Genomic DNA, 13,668 nt, shown 5'->3' on the forward strand with positions numbered 1-13,668 from the left:
CTGCCAATACAACTCAGACTTTATATTTTATTTATAATCGTGCTCTGTTGACCCCTTTCGTTTTGTCCTCTATCTCCCAAGACACCCTCTCCACATGCTGGTCCTGTACCTGTTTATCCGCAGATTTGAAACATATGCTTTTTGAATATCCTCCTATCCTACCGTTTTGGAACTTGGTTTGGCTACAACTTCAGGAAATTTTCCAATTTCGCATCCATTTTTCCCCTACTCACATCTTTTTGGGTTCCCTATCCCCTGCACTTCTCCAATCACATCGATATTATCTCCTTCTTGATCTTTTCATTGCCATTGCTTTCCACCATAGCACGTCTAATTGGAAACAAGCCACTAATGTCTCCTTCCATTCATGGTGGAATGCTGTCTGTTATAATCATAGGCTAGATACTAATTTTGTTTCCCCTGTTTCCCTAGCAATCAAACGTGATCTCCTATGGCTCCCTTTCGTGAATTATCTTTCCTCCTCTGCCCTGTCCTCAATCACTCATGATGTCCACTCTATTGAGGTACACAAACCACCTTAACTTCTCTTGTTGTTACTTGCTTATCCTTTTTTGTAACTTATTATGCTTACTTTGTCATTTTTTAATGCTTCATTTTCAATGTAATGGTAGTTTTATCTCTTTTTCATGTATGTAAATTTTACTTCCCTTGCCGCTGTATGATTTGATGATTTATCATTCTGATTGTTTCTTCCTCACTCCAGCTATGTTGCGTTTCTTTCTCTGATGTTTAATAAACTCAAACTTAAAAAGTACCCCTGTAGTACATCGGGACACATAAATGCTTTGGGCATCACCCACACAACTTCTAGAGTTAATCTATTTTATTTGAATTGTTTGTTTTACAAATTTTATTATTTTGTTACTGTTCAATACTTATTTTGCCTTGGGGTGCAGACAGCTAACCTGTAGCAGAATCAAACCAAACCCCTCATCTTCTACTTCACCTGAATATTCCTTCATCACTACCACTCGCAAGGACACAGGCATTGTTCTAATTCTGTGCACCACTATAGTAGGCAGAAGATGTTGTACATTTTTAGTTTTCTCCTGTTGTAGATACACTAACACGTCCATCTTTACATGTTTTTCTTGAGTGTCTTCAAACATTTCTATGCACTGGTCCACCTGCTCTGCCTCCACCGGATGATGCGATGCCATTGCATCATCAGTAGTCCCAGGCTCGCCACATCACTGGAGTCAAGCTATCCAGGCTGAAGAAGGCTGATAGCCAGGACCGGTCCTTGGATGCTTGATTCCGGTCTAGGAAAGACATGGCTTGGTAGTTCGGGCTGGACTGTTCCCATGAGGCACAGGGTCAAGGCTGATTTGCATATAGCCATTGTCTGACCTAGGGTGGTGTGGAGTGCAAAAAAACAATGGATTTAGGCCCAGATCTTTGTACCGGGGTGAATGTAAGACATTGTTCTGCATTCTGTCCATCAACTGTGTTTTTTGCAATTTTCACCCCGAGTGGGCTGGGTATGCTCAGACGTGAGTCCCAGGCTCTCCACATCACTGGAGTCAAGCTATCCAGGCTGAAGAAGGCTGATAGCCAGAAACCGGTCCTTGGATGCTTGATTCTGGTCTAGGAAAGACATGGCTTGGTAGTTCGGGCTGGACTGTTCCCATGAGGCACAGGGTCAAGGCTGATTTGCATATAGCCATTGTCTGACCTAGGGTGGTGTGGAGTGCAAAAAAACGATGGATTTAGGTCCAGATCTTTGTACTGGGGTGAATGTAAGACATTGTTCTGCATTCTGTCCATCAACTGTGTTTTTTGCAATTCCCCCCTCCCCCCCGAGTGGGCTGGGTATGCTCAGACGTGATTCCCAGGCTCTCCAAATCACTGGAGTCAAGCTATGCAGGCTGAAGAAGGCTGACAGCCAGAAACCGGTCCTTGGATGCTTGATTCCGGTCTAGGAAAGACATGGCTTGGTAGTTCGGGCTGGACTGTTCCCATGAGGCAGAGGGTCAAGGCGGATTTGCATATAGCCATTGTCTGACCTAGGGTGGTGTGGAATGCAAAAAAACGATGGATTTAGGCCCAGATCTTTGTACTGGGGTGAATGTAAGACATTGTTCTGCATTCTGTCCATCAACTGTGTTTTTTGCAATTTTCACCCCGAGTGGGCTGGGTATGCTCAGACGTGAGTCCCAGGCTCTCCACATCACTGGAGTCAAGCTATCCAGGCTGAAGAAGGCTGATAGCCAGAAACCGGTCCTTGGATGCTTGATTCCGGTCTAGGAAAGACATGGCTTGGTAGTTCGGGCTGGACTGTTCCCATGAGGCACAGGGTCAAGGCTGATTTGCATATAGCCATTGTCTGACCTAGGGTGGTGTGGAGTGCAAAAAAAACTATGGATTTAGGCCCAGATCTTTGTACTGGGGTGAATGTAAGACATTGTTCTGCATTCTGTCCATCAACTTTGTTTTTGCAATTTCCACCCCGAGTGGGCTGGGTATGCTCAGACGTGAGTCCCAGGCTCTCCACATCACTGGAGTCAAGCTATCCAGGCTGAAGAAGGCTGATAGCCAGAAACTGGTCCTTGGATGCTTTATTCCGGTCTAGGAAAGACATGGCTTGGTAGTTCGGGCTGGACTGTTCCCATGAGGCACAGGGTCAAGGCTGATTTGCATATAGCCATTGTCTGACCTAGGGTGGTGTGGAGTGCAAACAAAATGATGGATTTAGTCCCAGATCTTTGTACAGGGGTGAACGTAAGACATTGTTCTGCATTCTGTCCATCAACTGTGTTTTTTGCAATTCTCATCAGTAATCTTCACATTAAAAAATAATCAGGAAAATTTGCACCATAATACCTGCAGAACTTTAGAAAATGGTGGTTACCTCTCTAGGGTGGTGTGGAGTGCAAAAAAAATGATGGATTTAGTCCCAGATCTTTGTACTGGGGTGAACGTAAGACATTGTTCTGCATTCTGTCCATCAACTGTGTTTTTTGCAATTCTCATCAGTAATCTTCACATTAAAAAATAAATCAGGAAAATTTGCACCATAATACCTGCAGAACTTTAGAAAATGGTGGTTACCTCTCTTGCCCTACTTGAACGAGATTATGGGAATGCCCTATTCATGGGCATCCAGAAAAGATTTCTTCAAAACTACAGATGCTACAGAATGCATCGGCCAGACTATTTACAGGAAATTCAAAATATCAGTTTGTGCCTCAGGCCCTGATCTAGATACACTGTCTTCAAGTGGCAAAGAGGATAGAGTTTAAGGCAAAGAGGATAGAGTTTAAGGTCCTCTGCTTGGTGTTACACAACATCAGCCCAGGTGTTATCTCCAGGACACATTTATTTGGTATGCTCCATCCAGGAAACTCAGGTCCTCAGAGGTCAACTGTCTAGTCCTACCAAGGACCAAATGAGCATCATGGGGAGGCAGAAGCTTTATGCTGAGAACGGCAAAGTTATAAAACTCTCTCACCATGGCCCTAAAGAACTGCTCAGACAAGGGGCGACTCTAGGCTCATGATGGCCCTGGGCAGGGAGCATAGGTAGGGGCCCCAGAAGAGTGGGTCCGGGTGGGACAGAGCCCCCTGGAGCTCAGGAAGGTGTTTTAATAAAACATCAAGAAAAGGCGTTGGATGACCAGTACCTGCGGCTGCTCCTACCCTTCCGAATTAGTCACAGAGTCACCTTTTTCATTTTCATTGGTCTGCTCATTAGTATCATTCTGCTCATGGATATCATCATTTTTTTGTTCTTGTTTATGGTCATCAGCGCCTGTTTTACCTAGTTCACCAACAGTACTCTGGCCGGAGGATTCCTCATCTTTAGGTTTCCCTTGGGTGACAAAGTTCAGGATTGCTCCTTTCTGTGACGCTACGAAAGCTTGCTTAGCCGCCTTTCTCTTTCGTTTCGAATATCCAGATTTGTGTACTCGAATTCTCTTCATTTTGCTTGCAATGGGTACGCGAATGTTGTGTGCCCCCTATAATAATAATAATAATAATACTGATGCTTGTAAAGCGCGAACAGCTACCTCACAAGGAGGTGTCCCGGCGCTAGTAGAGAGCTTACAGCTTAAGACAGAAGCTATGACAAATATCTAGGTTTTTTGCATGAAAAGCCAGGTCTTCAGGAGTTTTTTAAAACTTGCTTCTGTCGAGGTGGATTGAATGGCCAGAGGCAGGGCGTTCCACAGTTTCGCTGTACCGGCAGAAAAGGATCTACCCCCAAGTCTGGCCTTCCTAACTCTTGGTATAGTTAGCTGAAGCCGGGAGTTGGAGCGTAAATGTCTGTCCTGATGGTAGCGGGTGAGTCTAAGTTTTAAATAGTTAGGGCAGGTACCTTTTAATGCTCTAAACGCCAGGGTAAGAACTTTAAATTTAATTCTGCTCGCCACTGGAAGCCAGTGCAGTTCGCGAAGGTGCGGAGAGACATGATGTTAAAATGGAATCGGTTTTATAAGTCTCGCAGCCGCATTCTGCACGATCTGCAGGCGCTGCACCAGATACTTGGGGAGACCAAGGTAGAGGCCGTTCGAGTAGTCCAGTCTTGAGGTAACTGTTGCGTGGACTACCGTTTTACGGCACTCAGGAGGTAGGAGAGATAGAAATTTGCGAAGGTTCCTAAGTTTGTGAAGGCAACCTGTGGAGACCTGCTGAACATGCGAGGAGAAAGAGAGATTCTCGTCCCATCTTACTCCCAAGTTCTTCGCATTAGATCCAGGGGCTGGAGCTGGTCCCATTTCCGGGGGCCACCATAAGTCTGGAGTAGGACGCGTATTTTTTCCAAAGAATAGCACTTCCGTTTTGGATGCATTCAGCTTAAGTTTATTAGTGTTCATCCAGTTGGCTATGTCTTTAAGGCAGCCCTTAATTTTACTGAAAGCAATCTCAGATACTTCAACAAAGGGGAAAACCAATTGAGTATCATCGGCATATGAGATTGCCTTGACCCCACATTTGGCGATCAAGGTAAAAAGTGGGGCTAAGTAAATATTAAAAAGTAACGGGCTGAGTGCAGACCCCTGGGGGACCCCACACCAGAGCCGTTTTGGTTTGGAGGAGAAAGTGCCCAATGCAACTTTCTGGGAGCGATCTGTTAAGTAGGATTGAAGCCAGTTCAGTGCTCTATCCTCCAGACCTGTATCTCTTAACCTTAACAGCAATCTTCCATGGTCTACTGAATCAAAAGCGGCCGATAGATCCAGGAGCACCAGCATAGCTGACGCCCCTTCGTCTAAAGACCATCTAATTGACTCAGCAACCTCGATAAGGGCCGTCTCGGTGCTGAAACCAGTCCTGAAACCCGATTGTGTTTCATGAAGGATACCGTTATTCTCTATGAAACTGTTCAATTGGCGTTGAATCAGTTTCTCGAGCATTTTTCCGGGGGCTGCTAGCAGGGAAATGGGGCGTAGGTTGGTCAAGTCGTCTGGGGCACCATTTGGCTTTTTTTTTAGAGGGAGGAGGGTGGCATGTTTCCAGCAGTCAGGGAACGTACCAGTTTCAATGGATGTGTTCCAGATATGGAGGAGAGGTGTAGCAATAGCTGACGACATCACTTTCCAGAGTTTTGGTGGGCAAGGGTCGTCTGGGCCTCCCGATTTGCATTTGCTTAGCTCACTCATGACCTCATCACGGGAGATGTGATGGAATTGGGCTAGAAGGGAAGGGGGCGAGTCTTTTATATTGAAGTCCTCCATTACAGTGGGCGTGGGGTTTGAAAAGGTCTCATAGACCTGGATAATTTTTTTATCAAAAAAGTCCGAGATATCTTCGCAGAGTCTCTCTGATGGAATTATCTCAGTGTCAATGGCTCTTGGTTTAAAAAAGGATTGAACAATCTTAAAGACTTCTTTACTAGATTGCTCAGCTTGTTGAATGGAGGTTGCAAAGAATAATTTTTTGGCTTTTTTTATAGATTGGTGTAAACGTCGGAGGGCTTTTTTGTAGCAGTTTTTTGCTGCTTCACAATAATTTGCCCTCCATAGGTGCTCCAACTTTTTGCAATTTCTTTTTTTCTCCATCAACTCTACGGAAAACCAAGGAGCGGTAGGGGATTCTCTGCGAGATGTGGCAGTTTTAGCAGGAGCGATAGATTCCACAGTGTTGCCTATCCAGCGGTTTAGCAGCACTGCATCGGAGTTCACATCCGATGTCAGTGTGGGGAGGGCCACTGCAAGAGCCGGACATAAGGTGTCAGCAGATAATTTATCCCAGTTTCTACATATGTAGGAACGTTTGCCTGTTTTCTGGGAATGGGGAGGAAGGGAAATAAAAAAAGATATTAAATAATGGTCCGTCCAGACCAGGGGTAGGGGAGGAAGGGCGGTAGAATCCAACACGTTGGAGAAAATTAGGTCCAGTATATGGCCGGCAAGGTGCGTGGGTCCTGAAACAATTTGGGTTAGGTTGGCGGCTTGTAGCGTAGAGAGAAGTTGAATAGTCTGGGGGCAATCAGGCCTATCAGCGTGAACATTGAAGTCACCGAGGACCATATAGTGAGGGTGAGCTAGGGAGCTTTGGGTTATTAAGTCCCAAAGTTCACTGGTGCGTGTCGAGGGGCAGTCCGGAGGTCTATATATATGAGCAGGCCGGCTAGGGATAATTGCGGATTGATTTGAAAGCAGAAATGTAGCCCCTCTATACCAGGGATAGTGGTGGGAGCAGAGGATGTCAGTGTAAATTTTTCTTTAAAGATAATCGCCACTCCGCCACCTCTTCTATCTTCTTCTCTATTTGCGAAGCTTATTTTAAACCCCGGTGGTATTGCAAGAGGGATAGAGGCTATACTGTCCAAGTTTAGCCAGGTTTCCGTGAGAAACAAAGCATCCCACTCAGAGTCCATTATTAATAGGTTTATATCATCCACATGTTTAGGGAGAGATCTACAGTTCAGTAGAGCTGCCTTAAACGGAATCGTAGGGGAACTGGTCATTATTGGTCGGCGTATTATTTTCAACAGTTTGTTTTGTTGGAGTGGAGCGTTGGCCAGCAGATCGCCACAGACCAGGCATGAGGGTGGAAGATTTGATTGGGTCAGGTCGAACCTGCACGCCGTGCAGGGTTTCCCTGTATTTAATGCCAATAATTCCATACTTGTCCAGAGTATCCTTTTTGTGTAAGGGGATTGACCGGCAGCATGGCTGGCGCTGGGCGCAATCCGGTCGCGGACGGGCGCAGACAGGCTTGCCTTAGGCGCGCCTTTGGCGCGCAAACGGCGTGCCCGCTGCGCTCGTCCGCTGCGCTTCCGGGGGAAGCACATTTCTATAGGGGCGAGGAGGGCGTGGCCTAAGGGTGGTGGGCGTGGCCACAGTGCTTCCAGTCCGTGATGTCAGCCCTGGAGAGTTTCACCTGTCAGCGCTAAGGTCTGTTTCGCTGAGGGTGCACTGGGCGAATGGCAAGGTGAGATTGTAGGTAGTTTAAAAGCACAGTATCACACAATAGATTAAAAGTTTTAAAAAACTCAAGCAGTCACCACAAAAGTCTCCCGGCTTTCCACCTCAGGAGCTTACCAGTTCTCTAGCCGCGCTCGCATATCAGCGCGCCTAAATACCGAGTGAGGGGGCGTGGCCTAAGGGTGGTGGGCGTGGCCACAGTGCTTCCAGTCCGTGATGTCAGCCCTGGAGAGTTTCACCTATCAGCGCTAAGGTCTGTTTCGCTGAGGGTGCACTGGGCGAATGGCAAGGTGAGATTGTAGGTAGTTTAAAAGCACAGTATCACACAATAGATTAAAAGTTTTAAAAAACTCAAGCAGTCACCACAAAAGTCTCCCGGCTTTCCACCTCAGGAGCTTACCAGTTCTCTAGCCGCGCTCGCATATCAGCGCGCCTAAATACCGAGTGAGGGGGCGTGGCCTAAGGGTGGTGGGCGTGGCCACAGTGCTTCCAGTCCGTGATGTCAGCCCTGGAGAGTTTCACCTATCAGCGCTAAGGTCTGTTTCGCTGAGGGTGCACTGGGCGAATGGCAAGGTGAGATTGTAGGTAGTTTAAAAGCACAGTATCACACAATAGATTAAAAGTTTTAAAAAACTCAAGCAGTCACCACAAAAGTCTCCCGGCTTTCCGCCTCAGGAGCTTACCAGTTCTCTAGCCGCGCTCGCATATCAGCGCGCCTAAATACCGAGTGAGGGGGTGTGGCCTAAGGGTGGTGGGCGTGGCCACAGTGCTTCCAGTCCGTGATGTCAGCCCTGGAGAGTTTCACCTATCAGCGCTAAGGTCTGTTTCGCTGAGGGTGCACTGGGCGAATCCCACCAGATATTAACTAGGATTATTGCGCTAACACCATTACTTTATAAAAATTATAGACAAACTTGTAAAACGACTCACCCGCTCTGAGAGGAAAAGGTTATAGTTGCTTTCGCGCAATAGTAACAAGGAATGAAAGGATGGCGGTGGCTGTGGCTTATATACACCTGAACAAGCGAGCCAGCAGTGGGTAGGGAAAAATAGAAGTCAACCAGGAACCAGGAGGAACGCAGGCGCGGAGGCCAGTGAAGAGGGGGATCAGGGTGTTCGGAAGTGGAACAGAGCCGGAAGCCGCCAAATCCCCGCCAGGGGCCAGCATGCAAATATGTATCCATCCTCAGAGGATTATTAGATTAAGGATATTTATTGGTGTGGCGGCCCCTGGGGTTTGGCCACCCTGTGCAGGTGCACAGCTTGCACATGCCTAAGGCTGCCGCTGCTCAGACCTCCTGTCCTTTAGGACATTTCCAATATCCTGGCTCTTTAATCATTGAACAGCACGGTTAAAGGCTCTCATCTACATCAGCTGCAGCGCCAAGCTCCCCCTGACATGCAAGCACTATATAAAAGTAAAATAAAATCATTGTATTGCCCTGTAAAACAACATTTTATTTATCCAGTTTATAGCTGTGTCTACTCTTGTCAGGCCCTGCTATGTAAATATTGCTTTTTTTTTGCTATGGCATTCCTTTAGGGCATGCCCCTGCTTTATAGGTTTACAGAATAAATAAAAAATAAGTAGTCAGACTTTCCCCTCCAATGACTATTATCACACACAGAAGTTCTTATCTTCGGAGGCAAGCAGGAGATCTGGTCGATGGAGTGGTGGCATTCTGCTCTTGGAGCCTGCCCCACACCCTCCCAGTCTGTCCGCAACCTGGGTGTAATTTTTTACACCAAGCTCTCCTTCGACCAGGAAGTCAGCAGGACTGTTTCAACCTGTTGTGGGATCCTAAGAATCTTGAGAAAGATCGTACACTACCTTTCCACTGAGGCTCGAAAACAGGTCACGGTGGCCCTCATATCCTCTAGGTTAGACTACTGCAATGCACTATATTTAGGAATTAACAAAAGACTGGTTCAACGCCTTCAAATAGTGCAGAATGCAGCAGCCAGGTTCGTTGTTGACGCCCCTAGGCTATCATCAGGTTCCTCTATTAGGAAAAATCTGCATTGGCTCCCCATGCAGGCCAGGATAAAGCTTAAGGTCTTATGTCTCATCCATGGCGCTGTGCATGGGTCCGGTGCTGAAGACATTAGATCCCTTGTGTCCCTCTATGCTCCCAGTAGGGCACTTCGCTCGGCCAATAAAAAACTTCTTTCTGTTCCTCGAGTCTCCAAAGCCAGATGGGGCGGGAGGGCTTTTTTCTCCCTCACCCCAAAAATGTGGAACACACTTCCCGCTGAGCTCAAAGTCCAAAATTCTTATCTTCATTTTCGAAAGGCACTGAAGACCTGGCTTTTCCTCTTTCAAACAGCCATACCATCTCTATGCGCCTTGATGCCCATGGGCTAAGTTGCGCTATATAAATCATCCCTCACTCACTCAAGCTCAGCAGATTTTGCAGCAGACCTGCTGCTGCTGAGGAAATGTGGGCTTTTCTGAGATCACTCTTGCTATACCCCGATTAGACGTTGTATGGGCTAGGGTGGGGGTTTTATCTCGTGATGGGGCATTTACTAGGTGTTTTAAATACCTCCGACTCCCAATTTTCAACTCGGAAAAGAGGTGTAATATGCAAAAGGAGAAGGTAACACACTAATTTCAGATTTTTTTTCGTGCCACTTCTGTCAAAATGTTTTGGCGGGTTTAACCTGCACACATATACGGGGGAATCATAGCAGTGGTGTGTTAATGGTCACACAGCTTGTAATCCCTTTGCAATTACTCTTTACACAGGAATCAGAAGGTAACTAGGACCTTACAAGTTCAGAGAATACTATTATGTAGCCGGTGTGCAGCTTGCAGCCCACGAACAAGCTGCCAGCACACAGGAAATTCACTCATTAGGAATTGTGATGTTTTTTAAGTAGGAGGAACATTGTTCATATGATATGAATTAGGTTTTCTAGCCTTTTTTGTTAGACATAGCAGCTAGTGACATCTAATGCATGCCATTCTGTCCTAGTATTACCATAGGGTTGACAACTGATGCATGCTATTCTGTCCTAGTGTTACCACAGGGTTGACATCTGATACATGCCATTCAGTCCTAGTATTACCATTTGGTTCATCCCATTCTGTCCTACTATTACCATGGCTCGATGATTAAATATCGAAAACAAAAATATAGACAACAAAAATATCGATTACAAAAATATCGACTCCCTATACTTAAACAGGTAAGTACAATAATATCGACTCAAAAATATCGATGTAAAAAATATCGACTTTAAAAAAAATAACATTACGTAAATTAAATTAATTAAATAATATTATTATTAACAAATGAAATGTAATATATATTAACTAATTAAAACAAATACATTTAATAAATATAAACACAGAAAGTGTACATATATTTACTTAAATGTCATTAACTATTATCTTTATTTAATTTATGCAATTTATTAGTTATAAAAAATCAAATCAAAACATATATAAATATTTTTAAATAAAATATTCTATATTTAATTAACACATGAAACTCTTAAAAAGTAATACATGCATTTAATAACAAAATAAAAACATTAGTAGTTAAAACATTTGATAGCAGGAGGGTAACTATTCCCACACCAGTGAGTGCAAAAGTAGGGAAACCGCTGGATAGCATATGGGTAAAAATTACTATTCCCACTCCAGAGAGCGCAACAGTAGGGAAAGTGCTGGATAGCGTAGATGTAAAAATTACTATTCCTACTCCAGTCAGTGCAACAGTAGAAAAAGCGCTGGATAGCGTAGTGGTAAAAATTACTATTCCCACTCCAGAGAATGCAACAGTAGGGAAAGCGCTGGATAGCGAAGGGGTAAAAATTACTATTCCCACTCCAGAGAGTGCAACAGTAGGGAAAGTGTTGTATAGCGGAGGGGTAAAAATTACTATTCCCACTCCAGTGAGTGCAACAGTAGGGAAAGCGCGGAATAGCGTAGGGGTAAAATTACTATTCCCACTCCAGTGAGTGCAACAGTAGGGATAGCGGAGGTGTAACAGATACTATTCCCACTCCAGTGAGTGCAACAGTAGGGAAAGCGCTGGATAGCGTAGGGATAAAATTACTATTCCCACTCCAGTGAGTGCAACAGTAGGGAAAGCGCAGGATTTCAAAACAATAAAAAACAAAACTATCAACATGTTTATTAAATTTAATTTCTAATTTTAACAAAATTAATATATAAATATAAATATATTTTTATTACAAAGATAAAAAATTATGAATTACACATTATTTAGCACTATAATATCCACAACACACCTCTAAAATGAATTACACAATTACATTTAATATTTAATAATCAATTAATGAAAATTCATGTATTAATATTTATTAAATTAATCAATTACATATTATTTAGCACACTATAATATCCACAACACACCTAAAATTACACAATAACATTTAATATTTACTAATTAATGAAAAATAAAGTATTAATAAAAAAAATATTACTTAACAGCTTGCACACCATTTACACATTAAAACACCACAACACACACCTAAAATGAATTACACAATTACGATTAATAATGACTAAATATTTTTTTTTTTTAAATCATTTTATTAACATATAAAACAACATAGATGGCACCAGGTGGCGCACAATCAATCGCAACAATTACACATACAGTTCCATGTCAAACATTTTATCAAGGATTGAACTCAAGGGTCAGGAGAATGTCCTCCGCGTACAGTGAAATTGTATCCTCCCACTCGGAAGTCTATCTCAGCCCACTAATTGTCCTATCCCAGCGCACCCATGCCGCTAGGGGCTCAAGCGCCAACGCAAACAGCAGTGGGGAAAGGGGACACCCCCGTCGTGTGCCCCTTCCCAATGGGAAGTCTTCCGATCTGTGTTTATTTACCACTACTCTAGCAAGAGGGCCCGAGTATAAGAGGTGGACCCATTCAATGAACTAGTGCCCTATACCCATCTTGCCCAACACCACAAACAAATAGGGCCACTCCACTCTGTTGAACGCCATAGTGGCGTCCAATGACAGCAAGACCGCAGGTTCATGTATCTGCGGTGCTCCGGCTATAATCCCGTGCAGCCTCCGAATGTTAAGGGCTGTGTTGCGACAGAGCATAAAGCGCGGTTGGTCTGGATGCATGATTGTTGTGATCATCTTGACCAGCCTGATAGTCAGCAATTTTGCCAGTATCTTCGGGTTGGCATTCAAAAGTGAAATTGGCCGATAAAAAGAGCACTACATCCGAGGCTTACCTTCTTTGTATATAACGACTATGTTTGCGACTCGATCATATGGGAGCCGGCCTCTCTCCCTGCTTTCCACAAACATCTCTCGGAGAAACGGCACTAGTTTGTTGGCGTTCAATTTATATAGTTCTATAGTGATTCCGTTTGGGCCCGTGGCCTTCCCGGAGTGTCCTTCGCTAAAAGCCTGAGCAATCTCCTCATTTGTGAAGGGGGAGTCCAGGTGCTTCCTGTCTTCCTCCTATAGTGCGGGCATTTGTATGTCCCGCATCATGGCTGCATTGTCAGCCTCTGTGTACATACCCGTAGCCTTGTACACCGAGCTGTAATAGGCCGAGAACTCCTCCACTATCTGCTACAGTTCAGTTATTCTACCAGAGCCCTCCGTCTGTAGCTCTGGCACCAACCTGGACCCCCACTCCCCCCTCTCCAGCCACGCGATCAACTTCCCCGCCTTATTACCGTGCTCATACATCCTGCTTTGGGTGTCAACATGCTGTTCCCTGGCCCTCCCACGCGCCAGGCTCCTATATTCGTCTCCGAGGAGACTCAAGCGATGTTTCTCCCCCGGGGTGTTATCCCCCGACTCTTCCCTTTCCAGTGTTGCCAACTCTGCCTCAATTCTATCCACCTCCTCGCGGGCTCTTCACTTCTTTCCGGCAATCAGTGATAATACCTCCCTTCGGATCACGGTCTTATAAGTCTCACACAGGGAACTACCTGACTCCATCAATTGTACAGAGCTCCGTGCTCTGTACGATTTCTTTTTTGGTTGCAGGGTCTCCAAGGAGCCACACGCTTATGGGGGCTATCCGACCCACATCTCTCTGACCCACCTCTATTCTAAGCCAAAGCGGTGAATGATCAGATATTCCCCTGCCCAAGTGTCTCACCTCCTGGATCGCCGCCAATTGAGACGTCGGTATCAGGATATAGTATAGTTTCGAAAGAGAATGATGTTCGGCCGAAGCTTGGGTGTATTACCATTCCCCAGGATTACTCGAGCGCCACCCATCTGCTAGTCCTGTGGTTCCCAAAAAATCTAGCAGCC

The sequence above is a fragment of the Lissotriton vulgaris genome, chromosome 1_2 (genome assembly GCF_964263255.1).
Source record: "Lissotriton vulgaris chromosome 1_2, aLisVul1.2, whole genome shotgun sequence".
Classification (NCBI taxonomy): domain Eukaryota; kingdom Metazoa; phylum Chordata; class Amphibia; order Caudata; family Salamandridae; genus Lissotriton; species Lissotriton vulgaris.